Below are 26816 nucleotides of genomic sequence, written 5' to 3'. Positions count from 1 at the left end.
GATTTTGTAGCTTGCTATGCATGCAGTAAGTACACATCTCATTGTTTAAAAATGTGACAGATACAAGACACGAATGTGTATGTGTGCATGAAACGTAGGCAGTGGGAGGCACCAGGAGACATAAGTGGCTCAATCTTGGGATTTAGCGACAGCTGATATAGTTCTTCAGAAAAGATAAAATTTTCAGTTTGTGGATACCAGTGTTGTTGGAGGGTGGAGAGAATGTTTGAATGTTATAGACATATATATATCAATTTAGCCTTGAAGTTTAACAGATGGAGATGGTTTGTCTGATGGCCATGAACGTGTGTCTGTGAATGTAAACTCAAAGCAGAATGTGTGAAGAAAGAAATAGAACTACTGAGAAAGGAGATAGAGGAGGGTGAATGAAGATCTTGGGAGGATAGAGAGGTTTCAAGAGGAATGAGAGTACGTGTAAGAGAATTCATCCTCCTCTCACTGGCATCCCTGATGCCAGCGAGAGGAGGATGAATGAATCTGTTTGGAATGTCATATATGGAGATTCAATGATTCAGTGTTTAGAGTAGAATGCCAGAAGAGCACTTGCCTGGTGGAATGAATGATAGAGAGTGTGGCAATGGCAGTGAAGAGGGGTGAAAGTGTAAAGGAGATGACAGTAATGGTTGGGACGAATGACCTGAGAGGTACTGTGAGATTTGAGGCTGATGTTAGAGACAGAGCAGCAGAAATATGTCTGAGAAAAGATAGTGAATGTGTTACCTCAGTACGATAATGCAGAATGCAGGTGATGAATGCGATGATAAGCAGAATGTACAGTAAAAGAGGTTTGAAATATGTGGATGCATGGAGTATGTTTGAGGATAGAAAACAGCTGTCTTCTATATGTTTGAGGACAGAAGTCAGAAGATATGAACAGAACGTATCACTGAGGTAATCCTTACTGGCAGGGAAACATAGATTCCCACTATTCTGAACTGTCATCCCCTAACTAAACCCTGGTTCTCCAAAAGATGTGCCAAGGTTATACAAATAAAAAATCAAGCATACCACAACTGGCTCATATCAAGAACTCCATCCTCCTTTAGTGCAAACACTCAAGAATGTTTGCACTAAATTGGCCATAACTTTCGCCCAAAACTATTCCCCCCCCCCATTATACCCAGATAGCTCTATTGCATCATCACCCAAAGAAAAAGTCAATCTCCTTGCTTCACACATTGCCTCTAATGCACGCATAACTGACAATGGTAAATCCCCCCCAACCATTCCAGATGCCCAATATACAATGTCCCCTATATCCTTTTGCTAAAAAGAGATCAGAAAAATATTTTCCAAATTAGACACAAAGTTTCCTGGCCATGATGGTATTCCTTGAATTGTCCTGAAGGTTTGTGCACCAGAATTGACTCCTATTATATGTTGCCTGTATATACTCTCTTACTCCACTGGTATCTCTCCTACAACCTGGTAATTGGCCTATATTCAACCCATTCCAAAAAGGGTGACAAATCATTGCCATCAAACTACCACCTTATCTCACTCACCTCAGTCCTAGCTAAGGTAATAGAGAGAACTATCAATTCCTAGCTCCTACACTACCGCAAATCGAAGGCCCCCAGCTAATAAATGACCACCAGTTTGGATTCGGTCGCTGCTGACCAACAGGAGATCTACTCACATATATCACCCATCTCTGGACAAATGCCATGGAGAAGTTTGACGAATCTCAAGTGGTTGCACTTGATATCTCCAAAACTTTTGTCTGGATCTGGCAGACAAAAAGGCTTACTAAGCAAACTCCCATCATTTCATCTGTTTTAGGACTTCTGCAGTTAAATTGCCAGCTTTCTGTCTGGATGCACACTATGGTGACGGTGAATGGTTTCTTATCCTTTCACCATTCTATAATACACAGTTTTGTAGATGACAGCACATTGTACTCCTCCCTTTCGTTTGATAAACCTTACTCTACATAACTTGCCTCAACCTAAAGAACATCAACCACCACTACCATCAATTCTTATCTATCTCCAAGTCATCCTCCAATGGGGTTGATAACCTCGTCAATTTCGATACTAGTAAAACCCAGTTCTGTCTTATTTCTCACAAAAATGAACCATTTTCTCCCAGTATTATTTTTGATGACACTCAAATTTCCAGACAAGATGAGATTTCAGTTCTTGGAATCACCGTGACATCAAGCCTCTACTGACATAAACACATAATAACCGTTACATCCTCATCTTCTTAAATACTAGGATTTCTCTTTCACTCAATACATTACTTCACCTCTGAACAGCTATTAACCTTATACAAATTGCAAATCTGCCCAGCTATTGAATACTGCTCTCACATTTGGAGTGAGTTCCCTAAGAGCTCCCTCAAAATGCTTGACTCAATACAGAGGAGAGCAATTAATAATCCATCTCTTACCAACTAACTCCTCCCACTTTTACATGGACGTTTGGTTTCTGCATTATGTGTATTCTATAAATATTTCCACAGTGAATATTCATATGAAATAGCATCAATAATTCTCTCACTCAGTACTAAGTCTGCACATGTTGGAACATGTGCAGCTGCTGCCCCACATTCCTTCACAGTACACCTTGAAAACCACAAAACAGGTTTCTTTTCCTCCTCCTTCATCTGCTGTATTATGGAACAGTCTTTCCCCTGATGCAATTCCCAAGGAATACAAAATACAAGCTTTTAAATCAAATATAAACAAGTTTCTCCTTTCTCAACCCACTACCCATAAACTGTACTAATGTAATATAGGTTGATTAACCAACCTCGTGTGCATGGGCTAAAAAAAAAAAAAGCTGTATGCAAGAGATGGATTACATTTGAATGCAGAAAGGCACAGGCATTTGAAGAGACTGTTGTTTTCTGGGCCAGTTAGAGTGCCAGAATAGGGAAACGAATTGCACAGAAGGAATGCTGCAGGAATTGCCTCATATGGGAGATAGTGGCTTGAGAAATTGGGGGGGGGGGGGGACTGTACACTATATTACAGGGCCAGGTGGAGTATGAGGGAAGTATAATGGCTATAAGAATACTAGCAATACACTGGTTTTTTGGTATACAAATGCTAGAGGCATTAGGAATAAAGGGAATTAGTTTTTGTGGCATTGATTGACTCAATCTCTCCAAAGGGCGTTGGTATCAGTGAAACTTGGATAACTGAGGATGATCTTCTAACAGGGATAGAAATCGAAGCATATTTTGATACAGCATAGGGAAGGTAAATGTGGTGGAGGAGTGTTACTCATAAGCAATGAACTGCATACTTTCAGGGTGGATAATCTCAGTGGAAATAACACCAAAGGCAAGAGTATATGGAGAGTATATAGACATTTACAACACAAGATATTTAGTGGGATGTTGATACAGACCAGAAAATATAGATGATGATCAGCAGGAAATGTTTAGGCAAATTAGTTTAGCAAGTGCAAAGTGAACAATCATTATTGGGGACTTGAAGTACAGGCAATATAAACTGGGCAGAGGAAACATCATGCAGTAATAAGGCAACTAAATTTTTCGATTTCTTGATGGACAAATGCCTTCGGAAGAATGTAGTGGAGGGAACAGAACATAAGGAATCAAGTTTTGTATTTCAATATAGTATCAGAGGATCTGACTGTGATTGAGACTACACTCACCAACTACCTGATGGTGAGTGTAGTCCTGACTTGTTTTGGTACCTCCAAATAGGCATTTGGAGGTACCAAAACAGAAAGAATTTATGTGGAATTATAAGGAAGGCGACTATCATAGACTTAGAAATCAGCTTCTAGCAGTAGAATGGATGAAAGAATGTGAAAGAAGTGGGTCATTAGTGCATGGAAGATACTTAAGAAAAAAATTGTTGACAGCAAAGACAGATTGTATGCTACCTCGAGTGAAGAAGATAAAGAATTTGAAGTCAAACGGATGACAAAAGGAATAAAATGGAAATTGCAGAAAAAAAAGAGATTATTGAAGGTATATAAAAAGAGAGGTGGAGAACAGTTATATGAGGAATACGAGGATGGTCTGAAAGGTTCTCGGCCTAACAATGAAAAAACGAATTTATAATTTCAAAAATTATTTATATTTTTCAACATAATCTCACTTAAGACTAATACATTTATTCCAGCGATGCTCCAGAACCATTATCCCATCCCTGTAATGGTTCTCTGTAAGATCTGCAAAACACCCCACCACAGCTGCAATCACCTCTTGATTTGAACAAAAAAACTAACCAGCGAGGAAGAGTTTTAGTTTTGGGAAGAGACAGAAGTCAGAGGGAGCCAAATCTGGGGAATAGGGTGGATGTTCCAACAATTCATAGTGCAGATCCTTTAATTTTCCCATTGCCAAAACACCTCTGTGGGCAGGTGCATTGTCATGATGAAAGATGATTTTTTTCCCCTCTGCAAACCGGGTCTTTTCTCACAATTTTTTTTGTCTAGTCTGGTTAAAAGATCAGAATAATATTCCCCAGTTATTGTTTTACCCTTTTCAAGATAATTAATAAATAAAATGCCTTTAGCATCCCAAAACACCGATGCCATGACCACCTTTACTGCTGATGGAACCGACTTTGTCTTCTTTTGCACTGAACAACCAGCTTCTGTCCACTGTTTTGACTGCTGTTTGAATTCTAGTGTGTAATGGTGAATCCAAGTCTCATCCACAGTAATAAATTGGTACACAAAACCAGTTTTATTCTTGTTAAAACACTCCAATCACTGTTTAAAGATTTTCATGCGAGTGCATTTCTGATCAGCCATAAGCAAGCGTGACACCCATCTTGTCAAAGCTTTTTCATTTGTAATTCTTTATGCAAAATATATCTACACGTTCTTTTGAAATGCCTATGGTCTCAGCAATTTCATGCACTTTGACTCACTGGTCATCCAATACCATATCGTGCACTTGATCAATGATTTCTGGTGTTGTTACACTTTTTGGACGTCCTTCACGTGGATCATCTTCAAGGCTAAACTTGGCAGCTCATTTCTTAATTATCGAAACTAAAGGAGAAGAGTGCCCATAAACTTTTATGAACTTCGAATGAATTTCTTTTGCCGTTAAACCTTCTTTTACAAAGAATTTTATAACCGCACGATACTCAATTTTATCCATTTCAAGGGATACAGACAACACTTTTGCTTCAGACAGCTGTATAAAACAAACTACTTGATAGAATGACTTGCAATTTCACATATGCTTATGACAGATGTACCAACTTAAAAAAAAAAATCATGTCAATAGTGTTTCCATCTATGGTCAAGGTTGAGAACTTTCCAGACCACCCTCATATAAGGCTCACACTAGAAAAGTGACTAAGTGTAAGGAGAAGTGACGTATTGTAAGGAGAAAAAAAATTAGAATATGTGAGGAGACTGGTACTGCAATCCAATGAATTTTTCGCTAGTTTTTCGGCAAATAGGAGGAAAATGTTAGTGGGCAGATTATACTGCTGGTTGGAGATGGAAATTGGATGACCAGAGCAGATGATATAGTTGAGCTATTTAAAGATCACTTTATTAGAGTATTTCATTCTAGTACTACAAGCTTTATTACTAGAAGGATAATGACTGGTGAAGTGTTAGAAGTGAATGAAGAAGATGTATTCCAAATACTAAGTATGCTAAATGTCAATAAGGCTGAAGGGCTAGATGGAACTTCACCAGGTGTTTTAAGGGAATATACTATGAAAATGACTGTGTGATTAACTTAGCTGTTTAATGCAAGTCTTGCAATTGGTTAAGTTCCTGGAGAGTGGAAGGAGGGTAAGATAGTACCATTGCATAAGGGTGGTGGAATGGATGTATCAAAACTCTAGGCTTGTTTGTGTTTTTTTTGTAGTTGTTAAGAATTTAGAGAAATTGGTAAGAATTTGTATACAGAATTGGGCAGATGAGATATATTTAATAATATTTATGCAGGCCAGAATAGATTTGTTAAAAGGTGCTCGTTTTAGTAATCTAATCACCTTTTACAATACAGTAGAAAGAACAATGGATGAGAGTGGATGAGAGTAAGGCATACATTGTCAATTGTTTGGATTTTTCGAAGGCATTTGACAGGGTGCCACATGACGAGTTGATTTTTAAGTTGCATCATATGAATTTGAATATCAGGTTAGTAGACTGGACTGGGGATTGTCTCTCTAATAGATATCAGAGAGTTGCATATGGAAGAGTGGTATCAGGAAGCATGAAGGTTGATATAATATACAAAGCATATTATATCAATGATACCGTCACAGGACAATTCAGTTGTTTTTAGATGATGAAAAGCTTGGGAGGGTTATTGGCTCTTCAAGGGGATTTGAGTAAGCTGGGAAAGTGGACAAATGAATGGGGATTTCAATTTGATGCAACTAAATGTAAGGTTTTAAAATTTGGGATCTGTGATGGGATGCTTCATACTCACTTGGTGTAGTTATACTGGAAGAAGTGAAGTAGGCAAGGGATTCTGGGGTTTATGAATAGATTTGAAGTTCCGAGGGACATATTGTAAAGGTCTAATCTAATCTTTATATATTTTCTTCACCACAAAGGTGGTGAAGGGGATGACGTAACCTTATCCAGGTTACGTCATCTCCTGTTAAAGGGTTATTATTGTGTTAACACAGGGATTTTTCATGTGGTAGAACAAGGGGAAGGAGTAAGGAGAAGGGGGGGGTCATCCCTGGAAGTTGCAAAAAGAGAATGGTGAGTAAAAGGGTAAGTTTTTGCATGGAGAGTGGTAAGAGCATATAGAATGTATTACCTGAAAGGGTATTAAATGCAGAGATGAGTATGACAGGATTCTCTAACTAAATGGAATACCAGCTGTAAGAAATTTGAAACTAGCCATATAGGAAAAATATCAACTGCATCATGAATGGAGAACCTATCGAACAAGTAAATATTTCAGCTATTTAGACAGTCTTTAATGAAATTGCAAATTAAATTTGGAAATAGACAACAGAATAAGCAGAGCTTGTATAGTTTGGGAGCCAGTTGAATAAATTTATATGGAATAAGAGAGAAATTAGACAGAACACTAAACTAGCAGTATACAAGACTGTTTAAACCAAATTTAAATTATGGAGCTCAGAATTCGGTTAGAAATAAAACATTTGATCAAAAATCAGACATTTTCACTCATTGGAGAGTGAAGAGATGGCATCAGCAGAATCGTATTAAAAACGAAGACATTAGGAAGGAACTTGGCATTGTTTGAATTCAAGAATGTGTGACCAGGGCTAATCTAAGGTGGTATGGTCACTTAAACAAAATGGGGAAGGAAACATTAACAAAATAGGCATTGATGTCAGGAAAAAGATACAAGTGTAAGCAAATGAAGTTCGTGAGTGAATTATCTTCATGACTAGTCTACTTGTATATAGAAGCTGTTGACTTCATGTTGCTTGCCTGTAGTATCCCATAATGCAAAACACTTCCTTTCAGTATAAATTAAACATGACAAGAAATTATATTCTTGGTTTAATCCTTTATCCAAGTGTAAGCAAACAAAGCTTGCATGTGATGTAGCTTCGCTTATGGACATGTATAATACTATGGATTATGGAAAGGGTCACTACCTAAATTTCTTTTCTAAAATTTGCAATCCATACACTTTCATTTAATCCTCATAGGAAGTATTCCACAGATGTCACCAGCTTGGTCACTCATCTCTAGATCTCCTCCTCATCCCCAAGAAACCCAGGTGGCGAAATCTGTGCACAGTAGTCAAAATGTGGCCATATCATAGCCTTACAAAGAGAGATAATAACCTCCCTAATTCTACTTATTAATGGATTATTTAGCATCTAATTAATTGTTTGAACCATTCTGCTAACTTTTGCAGTATGCCCTCTGTACTTCAACTCTCTGTTAACTATCACCGCCAAATCCCCAGTTTCATTTGTTTCCTCCTCCCCCCTTAGTTCCTTCCATCAAAAAATAAAATTCATTTTGGAAGTAGAAAACGGAGGCAAATTACCATTTTCATTCCTCCTTTATCTCAAAAACATCTGGGAATGGTTTCACAATTGATGTTTACCACAAGCCCTCTCATACCAGATGTTACCTCCATTCATTATTTCTTCATCTCTCACAAAAAATAGGAATTGTTCATATCTTTAAAAAATATGCTATCTCTACCTTAAAAGATGAACACAGAAAAAAAAATGAATTACAACTTGTACTTAACCATTTTTTCTCAGTTGATATCCACTGAAATTAGCCCAAAAAATACTATTCTCCAATCCTTCTCCATGGCCAAATACTGACATGCACTACATAGACTCAACTTTAATCCCTTACGTCAGGAATTTTTCAATCAAACTTGCCAGTCTCCTCAAATCCCATAACATTTGATTGGCATTGAAACCTATTCTTACCATACATCACCTTTTTCACAAAGACAGTAACCTCCTTCTGCACACTCCTTCCTGAATTACAGAATTCTTTGTTTCTTTGTCCTTTCATACAAAGTTCTGGGAGCTTCGAGATAAGAAAGAAAGAAAAGAACATCTGTGTTGTGGCTCACATAATAGGAAAGAAAGTTCAGGTTAGCAAACCACTCTTCTACACACACACGACATTGATTAGAACTAGGTCTCTGTGATGGTAACAGATTATTGGAGATGTTAGGAGAAAAACATGATCATGATAGATGCTGTTTGTAAATGCTTTGTTTGATAACTATGCATCTACATGCTGAACATATATATCTCTCTATTTCAGTAGTATATGTTATTCCCATGAAAAATCCTTTGAGAATATAGCTCTGTTTCTTAAATGCATTAACACACACACGCCATTGATTAGAACTAGGTCTCTGTGATGGTAACAGATTATTGGAGATGTTAGTAGAAAAACATGATCATGATAGATGCTTTTTGTAAATGCTTTGTTTGATAACTATGCATCTACATGCTGAACATAAATATCTCTCTATTTCAGAAGTATATGTTATTCTTATTCCCATGAAAAATCCTTTGAGAATATAGCTCTGTTTCTTAAATGCATTAACTATAATGAATGCAGGTGGCACATCTGAAGTAGTTTCAAAGGGATATTTCTTGGAAGTTTTTCCACTTGGCTATACTATAAATTAAAGATGCCAAGAAATTATATTATTGGTTTAATCCTTTATCCAAGCTTTAGCAAACAAAGTTTGTGCCTGAAGTAATTTTAGAACTGGGCAATTCGCTTTATTCAAGTGTAAGCAAACAAAGTTTGCTTACACTTGGATAAAGGATTAAACTAAGAATATAATTTCTTGGCATCTTTAATTTATAGTATAACCAAGTGAAAAATCTTATAACATCTATCTCTAATCTAGAGTATTTTAATAATAAGGTGTAACACCTTTTGGCTACTCATATATGGAAATGACTTCTGCATTTACTTCAACCTTAGTATCACTTCTGAATCTGGCTCCCACTGATGAGACTGCAATAAAGGCCAGAACCAGGTAGTGACCCTTCCTGTAATGCATAATATTATACGTCTGCAAGGATATGTGCTTTGCATTATGGGATACTAAGGCAAGGGATATGAAGTCATTAGCTTCTATATAGGAGTTGTCCAGTCCTGAAATTACTTCAGGCGCAAACTTTGTTTGCTTACACTTGGATAAAAGATTAAACCAAGAATATAATTTCTTGATATATTTAATTTATATTTCAAAGGGATAATGGACATTCAGCTTCATCTTATGAAGTGTTTTGCTTTTTATGCTTTTGGGATGATCGAGGTAAGGCCTACCATTGTGAGGTCAAAAAATGTCTAGTTTGATAGTTTAGTTAGAGAAATCATTTCACCATTCTCAAAAGAGAATGGATGGTTTCCGGTATTTAAAGGAAGGTTTCACAAGGCTAAATGGTACAAAAATTAAGAAGGAAGTCATTCTTATTAGCCCACAAATTTGTACTCTAGGTTAAAAAGCAAATCATACCTAATAAGAAAATTGTCTTGTTTCCTTTGTCCAAGCATGAGTTTTGTCGAAGCAAAACAAAAGTTTGCATGTGAAGTATCTTCACAACTAAGCTACTTGCAATTATAAAGACAGTTGAGTTCACATCATCATATTCACTCAATATCCTGTAATGCACAGAACACTTCCTTTTGGTTGTGTATGTTATCATGCATTATGTGATCCTGGGACTATTTGATATGATCACCTCTCTATACATACTGGTATCCAAAACCTAAGGATACACACTATTTCTGAAGATTACAACCAGCATGTGGCAATTTGTATAAGATGATTTTGAGTGTCCACATAGTTAGCCTAGTGGCTGTGTGCTTCGCAACCATATGCCTGGGGAAGGAGTGTCCTAGATTCGATTCCCATCGGTGACGTGAAGAATCTTCCTCAGCCATAGCCAAGTTAGCCAGTCTTGGGCGGGAACAGTAGGGTTTTTCCTCCAGTTTATCCTGGGGTTTTTCATCCCAAAAAGCAGGCAAACCAGCAATGAGAACTCAGCACTAAAGGACATAGGATAAACCAGAACATAAGGCTGACAACCTTATCCTGTGAATGGTTTGAGGTATGATGATTAATAAATCCTCGACATCACAAGGTAAAAGATGGTAAAAAGAAGATGAGATGAGATGAGAGAAAATTTTTTGTGGAAAAAAGTTACACATTCAAATTTTAGATTCATGCACGAAGGGATCACGTAATAGCACTCAACAGGATAAAAGGCAAAAGGCTACACTAAGTAAATTGTGTTTGAAGAAAGCTCTTTTTTTGTGATGGAATAAAGTTGCAAGCGTGGATGTCTTGTAATGTCTCAAAGACATCATCCAGATGTGTCATGTGGAGAAGAATTATTAGAAAGCCTGAAGGCTGCAGAATTATTGTTATTGTCAGAAAGTTTGAATCTCACATGCTACTGTATTCAGGCTCTGGACATTTCAAACCAGTGGAATGTATTCCAGACATTTACTAAGAGATCGCCCTCGCTCTACCATGGAGCATGAAGATAGATTTTTGTTATAACATCAAAACATAATTGATGCACCACAGCAGGTCAGCTTGCAAGTTGGTTCCATTCAAGCACAGGTACGCAGATATCTTGACCAACTCTGGTGAGATGTCTGAGGCTAGTAGGTCTATACACCAGAAAGCTTGTGTCTGTGTCTCTTTATCCACAACTCATTGTGGAGCATGTTTTCAGTGGTGTTGTATCTGTAAAAATTGAACAAGACATCAATGGGCTAATGTACTCTTTACAGATAACAGTCATTTTAGTCTTTCCTCTGATTTTAGATGACACATTGAAGTGGTACATTGCAGTTTGGAGTGGACATATTCCATACTGAAATGTTTCTCTGCATAGTTTCTATAAGCAGTGTACATTAATTTCTCAACTACATTCTTGGGAAATTTGTAACTTTTGCCAAAAATGTATTGCAATTTAATTTATATGAAATTTTTAACACTTTTTGTGTAATATAATTTATTAGTATGCTGGCAATCAATTTATGTCCACCTTTGGCTATAGTCATGAAAATTTTTTCATATATAGGTAAAAATATAGTTTGCCCTTAGCTTTTTTTGGACACCATTGTGTGTGTGTCTTTATATATATATATAGAGAGAGAGAGAGAGAGAGAGACCAATTGTCTTTATGAGATACTTCACATATAAACTTTTATTTACTCATGCTTGAGCAAAGAATAAACAAGAGTATAATTTCTTATCAAAAACAACATTTTGCTTTCTCTTGAAAACTTGAAAAGGGGGGGGGGTTCTTTCTGCACATCAAGCAAATTGGCCAGAAGAAGATTGCAAACAGTCATAATACACTGACCACTTAATAACTATTTTATTATTTGCATGTAAAAATGTCATTTAACTCTTAATATCTCCAAGGGGTTCAAAACTCTGAGTACTGACTCTTTCCATAATGCTCTGCAGTATCACATCTGAATAAGGTATCTGTGTGTGTGTTTTGTGCATTATGGGATGATTATGATCAGTCTTATTTTCACACACTATAGGATGAAGGCTTCTCACATTGTGGGAGAATTGGATCTACTTCTCCCATGGTGATCCAGTCCATTGTCGGAAAGTGTATACATATATTTGTATGAATGAACATATGAAGGTGAAATACAATCACAAACATCCATGCCCCAGGTGGGATTCGCACCCACAGCCTCTTGGCTAGGGAGCAGATATGCTAACCACTTAGCCAAACAGGCTGGCACATTATAGGTTACTGAAGCAATTTGGTTTCTGGTCATTTTCTTGTATATGCATTGCATTTAGATATTTCACCCAAAAGTGACAAATGTTTGCCATATTTTGATGAAGGATGAAAACAAGAATATAATTTCTTGTCAAGTATAATTACAAATTGATACACTTAGGAAGGACAGTTCTTTTGAAGATATCTTAAGCAGTACTTACAAATCATCATAGAGAACTTTTAAAATTTTTACTTTCATTTGTGGTCTGTCGTGCATTATATCACTGTAGACCTGCTTTATGCATCCATATTTAAGTTTCTTTCCAGATGTAAATTTGGTTCTACAGGGTGAACAGGAATTGTTTCTCTGCTCTGTTTTCATTCTATTACACTTAATAATATGAGTTCAAACCAGCACATAATCCTAAAGACTTGATAGGACTGATAATTCCATTATCAGTCCTATGGTATGAACAAGTGATTTTGATTCTTGAAAAACTGGAGGTTGATAAGGTTATTTTAAACAAATGTTCAAATTTAGCATCTTAAAATTAATTAGATGGATATACTTCAAACAACAAAAATTTTAGTTTCTTGTTTGGTGTGATTAGTTATTTAACAGGAATTTATTTCTGCTCAAATCGGATAGTAATATATTATTATTATTCAGGCCTCAATGGAGTCAAAAGACTCATCGTGGGAGGTCCTTCCTAAGAACATAAAGTCTGTCAAGATTCATCGAGGGGAGATCCACTTTAAGAAACACAAAGTCTATCATACCACTCCTTAAACTCATTGACTGTTCTCGCTCTCACCACTCCATCAGGCAATGCATTCCACGGTTCAACCACCCTCCATGCAAAGAAACCACTCCTCACCCTCTTGCTCACAGTTTCCTTTTGTAACTTCCAGGGATGGCCTCTTGTCATCACTCCCTCCCGCTGTTCAACCAAGCAAAAGAACTACCCAGTGTCAACCCTGTAACCACCTCTCAACAGTTTAAAAGTTTATATCACCTCTCCTTCTTCTATCCACCAAACTCTGCAGTCCACATTCCCTCAGCCGATCCTCATAACTATCCTTGTACAGTCCTGAAACCATCTTTGTCATCCGTCTTTGTATCCTTTCCACAGTTAATTTATCCCCTTCAAATCCTGGGGACTAAATCTGAGAACAATAGTCTAAGTGTGGTCTGATCAGAGACTTATACAACTGAATGATAACCCTTTTATCTCTGCAGGTCAGTGTCCTTCTCATAATTGCAGCAATCCTCTGTGTTACCTTCACCACCTTTGCAATTTGTCCCCTAAATTTCAGGTTTCTATCAATCATTAACCCCAGATCTCTTGTCTCCCCTGCTTCCTTCAGTATAACTCCTCCCATAGAGAATGCAGCATCCCATCGATGTTTCCCAAACCTCAAGACCTTACATTTTGCTGCATTAAACCAAAACCCCCATTCATTTGCTCATCTATCTAGCTTATTCAAACCCTCTTGCAGGGCTACCACATCTGCACTATTACTAATAATCCTTCCCAGCTTTGCATCATCCACAAACAACTGAATATCCCATTGCAATCCACTGGCAATGTCATTGATATAAAGGTTAAACAATATAGGTCCTAGTACTGAGCCCTGTGGGACACTTGTAACCCTCTGCCTCCTTGAAACTGCTCCACCATACACAACTCTCTGATACCTATCAGACAGCCAATCCTGAATCCAGTTGACTAATCTGACATCCAGACCCATGTGCTGCAACTTAAATATCAGCTTATCATGTGGCACCCTATCAAATGCCTTCGCTAAGTCTAAGAAAATTGCATTATATGCCTTTCCCTCATCTAATGTTCTTGTAACTTTATTATAAAAGGCTAGCATATTGCTAAAACAAGAGTGCCCTTTCACAAATCCATGTTGAGTCTCACAGATAACATTACCCTCATCTGCCCAATGCTGTATGCGGTCCCTCACTACTTTCTCCAAGATCTTACTAACTGATGACACATACACAAACTGGCCTATAATTAGACACTTCCAGTCTACTATTGCCCTTATGCAAAGGCACTATCTTACCTTCCTTCCATTCTAAGGGCACCTTTCCCGCAGCCAGATTTTCATTGAAAAGCCAGGTCAAGGGCACTGTCAGTTCCTTAGCACATTCTCTCAAAACTCGTGGTGAAATACCATCCAGTCCCACAGCTTTACTAATATCCAGAGTACTCAGTATGTGGAATACATTCCCCTCCTGTACCTCTAAACCTCGAACCTGCCCTATCCCTCTAGCATTAAAACTGACTCCTCTAGGATGAAATACTTCAATAAAGTGTTCATTGAACAATTCCACTATGTCCTCTGCATCAGTCACTCTATTCCCATTTTTATCCCACAATATCATTCTTCCACAGTCATTTCTCCTCCTACTGGCCACATAGCTAAAAAATTCTCTAGGATTTTCTTTGGATATAAGGGCCAATCTCCTCTCATATTCCAGTTTTGCTTTCTTTACCATACTAGTCACTCTTCTGGCCTGTGTCTTATATTCTTCATGCATCTTCTCTTCACCTCTCTCCTTATATCTCTTCCATAGCCTCTTTTTTGCATGCAATTCCTGTTTAATATTGTTTGTCATCCACTTTACTCCAAATTGTGTCCTCTTCTTCACTTGTGGTATACAAATTACCATTGCTGCTAACAAATATTCTTTCACAATTTCCCACGCCGTAATGATATACCGGCCTTCCAATTCCGACCTCCATGAAACTTCCCGAAGTTGACGTCTAAGACTATTATAATCACCTGCTTTAATATTCCATAAAAGTTCCGGTCTCTATGATACACCTGCATGTCTATTCATTTTCTAAGTCAAAACCATATGGTCACTCTCTCCAACTGGTGGGAGAGATGTCAACTCAGTTATTATCAACTCTTTGGATGCTATAACCAAATCCAAAACTCTTGAACCTCTTGTTCCCTCTGTTACATGATGCCTAAGACATTTGTCCCTCAAGAATTCTAGAAATTCCATTTCCCTATTGCTACATGCATCTTCCTCTCTCCAATTTATACTACTGTAGTTAAAGTCTCCCATAGCAATCATTCTTCTTGCACTTGCCAAACTTAACTGTCTAACCATCTCCTGGTTCCCATCCTCTGTGCTCCTGGGTCTGTAGCAACACCCCACTAAATATCCTGTCTTGCCTACCTCTATCTCACACCATATGCTCTCAAAATCATTTGTCTCACTTCCTTCCAAAGCCTCCACTCTTAGAGGACATAGGTCATCACTTATCATAAGTAGTACCCCACCACCACGCTTTCTCCTCCTATCCTGATGAAAAATGCTGTACCCGGCGACTTCTATTCCTGTTATTATATCCCCTTCTGTCAACCACGTCTCAGTGATCCCAATAACTTTTGGCCAGGCTGATGCTATCTGCGCCACCAATTCCTCTTCCTTATTCTGGATACTCCTGGCATTAGTATAAAGCATATAAATGCCATTGTTTCTATACCCAGCATTATCACTTCTAGACTCCACTGGACTCAGTGTTACCCGATGTCGTCTCCCTTCTCCCAAGTATCCATTCCCACAAGAGGCCACCACTGCTATCATACTCCCTGGGACACACTGACTCTCATTCAGAACAGCAATCTCTTCAGATGCCTATGTCCTTCCTCATTCAAATGTAAGCGGTCTCTCGCATACAATTCCTCTCTTTCCTCAAACTTACTCCAAGCATCCACATATAGCAGTCCTCTCTGGTCACACATGCTCCCTATGATGCCATTCAATATCACCGCTCTTCTGCTCAGCTCGACATTATCATACCTAATCAACACGCACACTATTTTTCCTCTCTCTGTCTTCTTCCGTACAGCTTCAAGTAAAAATCTCATATCTCTCGCTGCCCGACTTACATTACCACTCACGTCATTTGTTCCTAACATCACAATCATCTCATCCACCCTTTCAACTCTCTTAATTGCCATAGCCACCCTTTTTATTGTTCCTCCTGGCAAACACTCCTCATGCATCCTATCTTGAACACCACAGATCATTGAGTTGCCATACATTATACCTCTTACCATTCCCTCTCTCCTATTGTTTCCATTCTCTCCTCTTCTTTCATTCCCATAGGTCTCTCTCTCACTCTCTCTCTTCTCTACTGCTATTCTCTCTTCTAGCATTTCCACACCTCTCTCTCTCTCTCTCTCCTACTGTTTCCATTCTCTCCTCTTCTGGCACTTTCATACATCTCTCTCATTCCCTTTCTCCTACTGTTTCCAATTTCTTCACTTCTAGCACTTCCATATCCCTCTCTCATTCCGTCTCTCCTACAGTTTCCATCCTCTCGTCTTCTAGCATTCCCATACCCTCTCTCATTCCATCTCTCCTACTGTTTCCATTCTCTCCTCTTCTAGCATTTCCATATCTCTCTCTCTCTCATTCCATCTCTCCTAGTGTTTCCATCCTCTCGTCTGCTAGCGTTCCCATACCTCTCTCTCATTCCTGCTCTTCTACTGTTTCCTTTCTCTCCTCTTCTAATGCTCCCAAAATTCTCTCTCTCCCCTACTCTGTTTCGGCTTGCATTTATCTCTTCCATTCTCCTAATCTTATCTTTCATACTTCTGCTCTCATTCACAAGACATTCCACCTCCTCTTTCAGTTCATCTATCTCCCTCTGCAGGTCAGTCACTCTTAATCTAAATTCACTCTCCCAAACAAAACCATCTCCTAAACTTTCACAGTCACTCTCGCCTTCCACACTATTAACTATTATTTTCTCATTCATATATATATTTTTTTCATTCTCTCCTATCACACTACTTGTCTTCCTACATTCATTCCCCATTCCTGGAGCAACAAGGTCGGATATTGATATTTCAAATACACTTATTTCCTCCTACTGCCTGCATTTTGCACACATACGCTCTCTGCTCTCTTTCACAAGCCACATATCCAATTCCCGAGAGGCATACATGCCGCAAGTACTGCATGCTACAAAGTCCCTTATGATATTGCTCATAATGGAGTTCTTAAATGGCAGAGGACTTGGCGATACGCCACTTGCGACTGCAGCTGAATCTGCCATCATTCCTTACTCATATGTGGATAATCTCATATGTTATTTTGACTAAGTGGAGCATTCTGTAAAAAAAAAAAAAAAAAAAAAAAAACATTAATAGATTGCAGAATTTACAGATAATAAATTGTCAAAAGTGTGATGTTTGTGATTGTAATTATTTTGCAAATTTTCTTTAAATTTAATAAAGATTTGTAATGCTTTTTCAATTATTGTTTACGATAGTACTGGGCAATGATACATTTATATGTGGCCAATATAAATGCCAAAAGATTAACATGGTATGCTTAATTGCTTCCTAGTAGGATAAAATATAATAATTATTAAGTTTCATTTACTTGGCTGTAACAGACCTGATAACTGTTTAGTAATACATTTTCTGATATATTTATTTCAAAAACATTAGGTATGAAAATATAAAAATTTTCATTAGAAAGTGAAAATTTGCTGAGAATACAGACAGGAGTGAGTGAACAAAATGCAAATGATAACTTGAACAAAGTGGTGGAAGGGATCAGGAGAATGATGAGGTGGTTGTAATGAGAGAGAGAGCACTAACACAGTCTTTCACAGGACAAAGCTTGAACTCAGTGATTGGAGAAATGCATTGCAAGTGGTGTAGCAGAGAAAGTGCTGTATAATAAAACAAGAGGAATGTAAGGACAGAGGATTATATGGTGATTTCACATCCTTGTTGAGATCATTACAAAATACAAAGGCAATTTTATGCAAACTCATCTTCCTCCATATACAAGTAACCTAGTTTTTGAAGGTCTTCGGTGAACAAACTGATTTTGGTCATTGGGGTAAAGGATTAAAACAAGAATATAATTTCTTGCAGAAATTAAGTTTATGAGAAAGAATTAAACCAAGAACCAATAATAGAAAAAATTAAAAAATATAAACATAAATGGAAGGAACACGTTCAAAGAATGAAAATAGAAAGATTACCAAAAACAAGCCATTAGGAAAAAGAAAACCAGGCCGTCCTCTTAAACGATTCAATGATGACTTCTAAGGCCGGAACAGGCCATGCAAGGCATAAATCTTTGATATGCATGATGATGATGATATAATTTCTTGCCTAGTATAATTTACTTAAATTGTGTTTTCCAGGTGCAGCGAAGGAGGATATTAATGACTGTTAGAATACAACAAGAGAAATTAAAGTCAGAGAGAGAGAGGTGATTGTTTTGTTGGGAATGAATGATTTGAAAGATGACAAATAAGAGAAACAGTTACTGGAAGAAGTGAAAAAGCAGAAGGACCGATAACATTGTAAGTTTATTACCATGCTATGATTTGAGTGAAATGAAAGAAATACAATGATCAAATATAAGTCAGTGCATAGATTGAACAGAAAGAATGGCATGTCATTTGTATATTTATTGAGTAAATCTGATGGATGAAAGCACTTACACTGAGTGATGGATTGCAGTTGAATAGATTGAAGTGTGTTGAAGTTAGTTCCCAAGTGCAAAATCATGAAAATTAGAGCTATTAGTGGGGAGACACAGATTATCTTGTGTAGATAGCCTTCAGGCAAGCAAGTTAGAGAGTATGATATAAGAATGACTAAAAGATGCTGATATAGAATAAATAGGATAGGAGTGAAATCTGCAATCTTATTAATTAAGAGATCCATAAGAAGCTGTAATAAATTTAGTTTAATCCTTTATCCAATCTGGATAAAGGATTAAACTAAATTTATTATAGTCTAGCCAAGTGAAAATAAACTTTCAACTTCATAAGAAGCTAATGTGGAAGGAATATCATGCAAATAAGAGTGAGTGTAGTTATGAAATATATAAAGCACAGACCATAAAAGTTAAGAGCATTGCATAGAAAGCTAAATCGGAATATGAAAAAAAATTGACTGCACTGGCTAAAGACAACCCAAAAGAATTTTATCATTATGCTGCAAGTCAAAGAAAGAAAGAATGCAGAATAACTTTACTGAATGTAGATAGTACCCCTGTATCAGAAGCAGATGCAATTAGTTTAAATAATGAGTGCTTACTTTGCCAAGATTTATCGTTCTGGTTTAAGTAACATAGGGCATGGTGCTACCACTACTACATTAGATAAAGAGATGGGGTGCATAATAAAGAGATTCTAGAGCTGTTGCATAACCTGGATAAGAATTCAGCAGTAGGGAGAGATGGGATATGAGCATATGCTATAGGAATGTTGAGCCGAACTGGCTAAGCACTTGATATGTTCGTACAAATTGTGTCTTAGCTCAGGAAAGATCCCACAGGATTGAAAATAAATTAAAGATACCAAGAAATTATATACTTAGTTTAATCCTTTATCCAAATGTAACCAAACAAGTTTGCACCCGAACTATTTTCAGGACATGAGCAACTCGTATAAAGAAGCTATGACTTCACATCACTTGCCTTAGTATCCAATAACGCAAAGCACATCTCCTTGCGGACATGTATAATGTTATGCATTATGGGAAGGGTCACTATCCAGACCAAGAGAATAAACTTCCAACAACTTTCTCTAATCCAAACTATTTTAATAATAAGGTGTGACACCTTTTGGCTACTCATATATGAAAATATGACTTCTGCATTACTTCAACCTTAGTATCACCTTTAGGTCTGGCTCCCACTGATGAGACCTCAATAAAGATTGAAACCGGTCTGGGTAGTGACCCTTCCCATAATGCATAGCATTATACATCTCTGCAAGGAGATGTGCTTTGCATTATGGGATACCAAGGCAAGTGATGTGAAGTCATGCTACCTTTATGAGTTGCCCCAGTCCTGAAAATACTTCAAGTGCAAACTTTGTTTGCTTACACTTGGATAAAGGATTAAACCAAGTATATAATTTTTTGGTATCTTTAATTTACAGCATAACCAAGTGGGAAAAGCTTCCAACAAGGATTGAAAATAATGCACGATAATTCCATTGCACTAGGATGATTATCGACCTAACAGTATGTTTTTTTTATTATTTTTTATTTATTTATTTTAATATTATATTATGGCTGATTTGGATAAAGGGAATGTATCAACTGTGATACTTGTTGGTTAATTTTGATGGTATATATTAGAACACAGACTGATAAGTAAATAATTATTTATTGACTTATTGCTGATATTTCACTGGTATTCTAGCCAGCATCTTCAGAGCACAAAAAACAGCTTGTCACAGTGCATGAGACAACAACAATCTGGTGTAACAGTGGGACTAGTTAGAAAAATTGTAGCTACAACACAGAGACTAAAGTCCTAATTAGGCGCCTTCTATGTTTAAAAAAAAAAAAAAAAAAAAACGAGAGAGAAAGCAGGTATACTAGTTATGTCTTAAAAAGACTGTCTCCCAAATCTTAGGCAAATTTATACAGCCATACTTGTTGAGGTTCAAAGCTTTTACAAGGCTTCTGTTGATTCTAAGAACAATCTCTCTGATTTGTAAAAGCTTCTGTGCAGCACTTTGGTTTTTTTTCCAGTTGATCCAGTGTGCAGGAGTATCTAAAGCATGGTCCGCCAGACCCTATTTGCCATGACATTAATGCCAGATGTATTTTTTATGTTCACTGAGACGGATGTCCATAGTGCTTCCTGTCTGAACGTAATAAGCTTGATCACATGAACAGTGTACTTTGTAGACTCCTGGATGTGATAAGGGAGAGATGCTGTCCTTGAGTGAACGGATGAGAGTAGCCAATTTGACATACGGTCTAAATGTGATGCATAGTTGGTGTTTATTGAACACTCTAGATTATTAGACAATTATTAGCTTCCAATTCCATTGTAAAGTGGATTTTTGGGTGCTAGCTATTTAAATACACTAAGAATGTATCCAATGTGTCTGGGCCATGTGGCCAAATAGCAAGCACATCGTCAACATACAATAGCCATAGTGTTGGTTTGAGAGTGGCTGTATTGATAGCTGACTTTTCCAGGTATTCTATGTAGAAGTTGGGGGGGGAGAACAGGGGGAAGCCCATAGCTGTCCCATCTAATTATTTGTATATTTTCCCTTTCCATGTAAAATAACCTGCATGTGTTGTGAATTTAAATAGCTCAAATTTAAATAGCTCACAGGGAAAGTGTGATTTTAGCAGATCAAGGGTTTCAATTAGCAGTACATTTGTGAATAGTGAGGTGATATCAAAACTCACCATTATGTCTGAACTTTCTAAGGTATGGTTTTCTAAAATACTTTTTTAGGTGGGCAGAAATTTTGACAAAGGAGGAAGAATTGTTTCTGTGAGTAGCTTAGCTAAATGTTTTTTTTTTAACATAGAGGGCACCTAATTAGGACTTCAGTCTTTGTGTTGTAGGTACAATTGTTCTAAGTAGCTTAGCTAAATGTTTTTTTTTAATATAGAGGGCGCCTAATTAGACCTTTAGTCTGTGTTGTAGCTACAGTTGTTCTCACTAGTCCCATTGTTACACCAGATTGTTGTTGTCTCGTGCACTGTGACAAACTGTTTTTATTTTCTAAAGATGCTGGTTTGAATACCAGTGAAATATCAACAATAAGTCAATAAATAATTATTTACTTATTAGTCTGTGTTCTAATATATACCATCAAAATTAATCAACATATACAATGAACACATAAGCATTTCTACACATTTGAGGAAACTGTGATACTGTTGGATTTCGATGAGATATTTGAAAGGATTTCACATCAAAGGCTGTTGCATGAGCTGGAGAATATGGAATTGGAATATAAACTGTTTGTTTGGTGCAAAGATGAAGGATATTAGTGACATTCTGTTGACATGTTTAGATGATATTTACATGATATAGGTTCTGCTAGTTATCAGAAAGTGGTATATTGGGGAGGGATGAATCTGCCAGATTCAAGGTGACCAGTGGTCAGTCCTTGGATCTTTGTTGTTTAATCTATATATTATTGATAGTGGGAAGGGTCTGATGGGAGATCTTCAATTGTTTGTTGATGATTCAAAGATGGACAGGGCAGTCAGAGATGCTCCTGATATGCTTGATATGAATAGGCTGGAAGTGTGGACAAATGGTAATCACTATCAGTTCAAATTAGTAAGTGTAAAGTTATGCACTTTAGTGTGATAAGATATTCAGTGGCATATTATATTGGTGGGATTATGTTTCAACTGATGAGGCTAGAGATGAAGATGGGACCTTGGAGTTATAATAGACAGAAAGTCAAGAATCATATATAAAAATTGCAATTACAACTCAGAGGATAATTGAGATGTTGAAACAAATATTAACAAGTAAAGATATGGAAATCATTTTGCCTCTTTACAAAGCCTTGGATATGACCACAAATGGACTAATGCGTGTATATTTTGTCTCCTAGGTTCCAAAGGGATTAAAGAAGCTGTGGAAAGATGAAGAGTTATAAAGATGATATTGGGAGTATGGAATATTGATTACGAGAATAGATTGTGAGTATGTGAAATGTTGAAACTGACAGACAGAGAAAGAGTGGTGATATGATAGAGGTCTATAAAGTTTTTGAGAGGGCATTATTGGTTGTTAAAATTTTTCATTATATGAAAGATGTGAGGAGAGGACAAGAGGGCATCCATGAAAGTTAAGTTTGTGTGCAATTAAGAAAGGTGTGAGAACCAGATTTTTCTCTCACAGAACCGTGTGGGAGTGGAACAGTTTGCCTGTTGGAGCAACGAGTTCAACTATGAGGGTATGCTGAAAAGTTGTGATAATCAATGAAGGTATTGAGGTAGAACCATGTGACTTACATATTATTTTACATATTCCCATGAAGTGTTATACACTTTTTTACAATACTGCTGCATCATTTGCAATCCTCTGAGAAAAAATTGTTTCCCTTGTTGCACAAACCAGTCCTCAGCTGCAAATATAACTTCATCCTCTGTGGTAAATTTTATTCCTTTCAAGTGTTACTTTATATTTGGGAATAGAAAATAGTCAGATGGGCCAGCTTTGCAAATAGGATCGGTGAGGCAGACATTGAAAGCCAAAGTTGAGTATTGTCTTCTGGGCGTCATGAGGAGTGGGAGCAGGTGCATTTTCCTGCAGAAGCAACATGCCTCTACTCAGTTTCCTGTGGTATCTTTCCTTCAGTACCGCCTTCATTTCCTTCAGAGCTGTTGAATAAACTGCTGCTGTAACAGTTTCACCTTTTTTGAGGTAATTCATAACCATCCATATCCCAAAAGACAATGGCAAGAACCTTCATTCTTGACATTTGGGTTTGGAACTTCTTTGACCATGGAGAATCTTTGTGTCTTCACTCCATCTACTGCTGTTTGGTCTCTGGGTCATAGTAATGAAGCCATGTTTCATCAACAGTCACAATACAAGCCAAAAAATGTGCACCTGATTTTTCAAAATGACCCAAAATCCCTTGAGATGACAGCAAATATTCTCTCTTTCAGTCAGCAGTCAAACATTTAGGTACCCACTTCGCTGAGAGCTTCTGCATGTCTAGATGTTGGTGGATAATGACCCCATCTCATTTCTTGGATAATCCCAGAGTCTTTCCAATGTTTCTGACTTGTATTCATCTATCATCAAGGATCATAGCATGTACTGCATTTATGTTTTCAGATGTGATCACTGTGGAAGGTCTTCCTGATCTGGGGGCATCTGTTGTGTCTCAGGATGCTCAGTTTTAAACTAGGCCACCCATCTGGCAACTGTGGGATATGCTGGAGCACATCCCCCTAAAGTTCCACACAAAGTTTGGTGAATCTCGGTTTTGGACTTTTCTTGCAGCACGAAAAACTTGATGATGGCCTGCACCTCTGTGTCTTAGAAATTCTTGAAAGCCTCTGACATGTCTTCTTATACATCCTAAAAGAAAAAGAACAAATTATTACAATTTGATGAAACATGGGGTTAAAGGGTTTTAAGATATGTTCTTTCTTTTTTGTGGTTATATCAGTTGCTTTAATATCATTTTTTGTTCTAGATGTTTATCAGAACTTTTCAGCCTCCCCCCCCCACCCATAGTGTGAATGAGTTTAAGAGAAGATATAACAGCTGGTGTGCGTAATGTATGACCTCCCTCGATGAGTCCCTGAATAATAATAATATAGTTTCTCAGCTCTTGAATTGAATGGTGTGATTATTACAAGATCTATGTAGTTATTGCACTTCAGGGAGGATAAACAGAACATTTTGAGAGTAGGTGTATTGCTGACAATTGCAACTGACAAGAGTAAAAATTCAGCAGATAGGCTAGGAAAGAGGAAGCAGTGCATTTTAAGTGTGATGTGAGTTAGAGGCCAATGGGACAATGCATGCATATAGTTGGTTGTTGCTAAGCTTGGAAGGAAGGTTCAGAGAATATGCATATACAATCTCAGTGAGCATAATGGGAGTAATTATTAGCAGAATTGCAACTATGAGGACAGACTGAAAGGAGAAAGGACAAATGGAGAGGAAAGAAATGGAATTTATGCAGCAATAAGAGATAATTTCCTGAAATAGCATATGATGGAAGGAACAGGAGGTTTGAGAGGACTGAATCTGATGATAGCATCAGAGTATATGTCTATAAATACTTTGTCTTAATAGGGAGCATGGTCATATTGTACTGACTACAGAAGTGGCTAAGTATGTTCAGTTTTCAATTAAGAAGGGGATAGAGCCATTGACTGTGACATTGCTGTAAGCTGTCTAAAGCTTGTCATAGTTATTGGCTCTGTAGTTATTATTATTATTATTATTATTATTCGTGACACCTCCAAGGAGTCCGAAGACTCATTGCAGGAGGACACCTATTGTAGAACTCTCTACCACTACACCGAACCTCCATTACCAATCATCTACATCAGTGCCATCTACTACCATCACCATCAAAGCTCTTTTCCAATTGAAGGGTGCAACATACTGTTGTTCTTCCAAATTGCCCTACGGAGGCACTTATGCGGAGGTTATGTATAAGATGCAAGGAAAGAAGCATAGAATAACAGTCAAGGTGTGTTTAAGGGAAATAGCATTGGGCTCCAGACCCTGAGTCAATAGGGCAAATTAGGTAGTAATTTAAATCAATGAGTGGCCTCATTTAGCAGTAGCTGGAGGGTAAACAATTGGGAATATAGGGAATATAAACAGAGAGGACTCATGAGCAGTACAAAGCAAAGGCAAGAAGGATGACCAGCATGATAAGAAAGTCAAAATCAAATTATTACAGAAATTAGTGGAACAAGCCAAAGAGTTCTTTTTTTGTGTGGTGTTAAAGGGAAACACGGATGTGATAGGATTACTTGAATAAACGCTAGTAGTAAGGAAGTGACAGAATCAAAAGAAACAATGGAATTACTTGGTGGTCTCTTTACAGAGATGCATTATCTAGGTGGAGATATTGCATGGATGATGCGAGAATAGTTATATGAACTGCTATCAGTGCTTAGGATATTATGAATCCCTAATGGGAATACTGCCCTGGAATTGAATGAAATATTGGCGTGTGTGTTATGAAAAGATACAATAGATTTGACATTACCTCTAAGATACTTTATGGGACAGTAATATGCAGCTCTGTAAAGGATAAAGCTTGCCTTAATAATTTATTTGCCTTCTGACTAATAAATGCTTAGACCATGTTTCTTCTATATTTTACAAAGGCATTTGACAAGACACTTCATATAACTTTCTTGCATAAATTGAAATAAATGGAGTTGGATAACATCATCCACATAAATTAAAGAGCTGAGTTTACCATCACCAATTTTTATATCAGATTTAATGCCACTTGCTTTCATAATGTAATCCATATCTGGTCTGGTCGGCCGAGTGGTTAGCACTTCCACAGAAAAAAGGCTGCAGATTCGAACAGTAGGTAGTGTTGGTGGATCGAGTGGTAAGGATGGAGAGTTGTAGAGTAGATGCCCTCCCTCGATGACTCTTTGGACACCTTGGAGGTGTCATGTAATAATAATAATAATTATTATTATTACTGAATATCCCCCTGCAATCCACTGACATAGCCAGTGGATTGCAGGGGGATATTCAGTTGTTTGTGGATGATGCGAAGCTGGGAAGGATTATTAGTAATAGTGCAGATGTGGTAGCCCTGCAAGAGGATTTAAATAAGCTAGATAGATGGGCGAATGAATGGAAGTGTCAGTTTAATGCAGCAAAATGTAAGGTCTTGAGGTTTGGGAAACATCGATGGGATGCTGCATACTCTATGGGAGGAGTTATACTGGAGGAAGTAGGGGAGACAAGAGATCTGGGGTTGATGATTGATAGAAACCTGAAGTTTAGGGGACATATTGCAAAGGTGGTGAAGGTAACACAGAGGATTGCTACTATTATGAGAAGGACACTGACCTGCAGAGATAAGAGGGTTATCATTCCGTTGTATAAGTCTCTGATCAGACCACACTTGGACTATTGTTCTCAGATTTGGTCCCCAGGATTTGAAGGGGATAAATTAACTGTGGAAAGGATACAAAGACGGATGACAAAGATGGTTTCAGGACTGTACAAGGATAGTTATGAGGATCGGCTGAGAGAATGTGAATTGCAGAGTTTGGTGGATAGAAGAAGGAGAGGTGATATGATTGAGACTTTTAAACTGTTGAGAGGTGGTTACAG

General features: G+C 37.5%; 1 protein-coding gene across 4 annotated transcripts in view; it reads right to left on the bottom strand.

Moving 5' to 3' along the window:
- The window catches only part of LOC150092682 (condensin-2 complex subunit H2-like), a 266667-nt gene that overhangs the window by 236914 nt on the left and 2937 nt on the right, over positions 1 to 26816 (bottom strand). Inside the window, exon 1 of one of the 4 annotated variants that reach the window (XM_090414634.1) lies at positions 18217 to 18308. The exons of the other annotated variants lie outside the window; for them this stretch is intronic. The gene's annotated coding sequence lies outside the window, so the exon portion shown is untranslated. Of the gene's footprint in view, positions 1 to 18216; positions 18309 to 26816 lie in introns of those variants that run through there. 4 annotated transcript variants of the gene reach the window in all.

Source organism: Typopeltis vanoorti, chromosome 25, assembly GCF_054136105.1.
Source record: "Typopeltis vanoorti isolate ZY-2024b chromosome 25, IOZ_Tvanoo_1.0, whole genome shotgun sequence".
Taxonomy (NCBI): domain Eukaryota; kingdom Metazoa; phylum Arthropoda; class Arachnida; order Uropygi; family Thelyphonidae; genus Typopeltis; species Typopeltis vanoorti.
The sequence above is the reverse complement of the archived record's forward strand: the minus strand, read 5'-3'. Positions and strand labels throughout refer to the sequence as shown.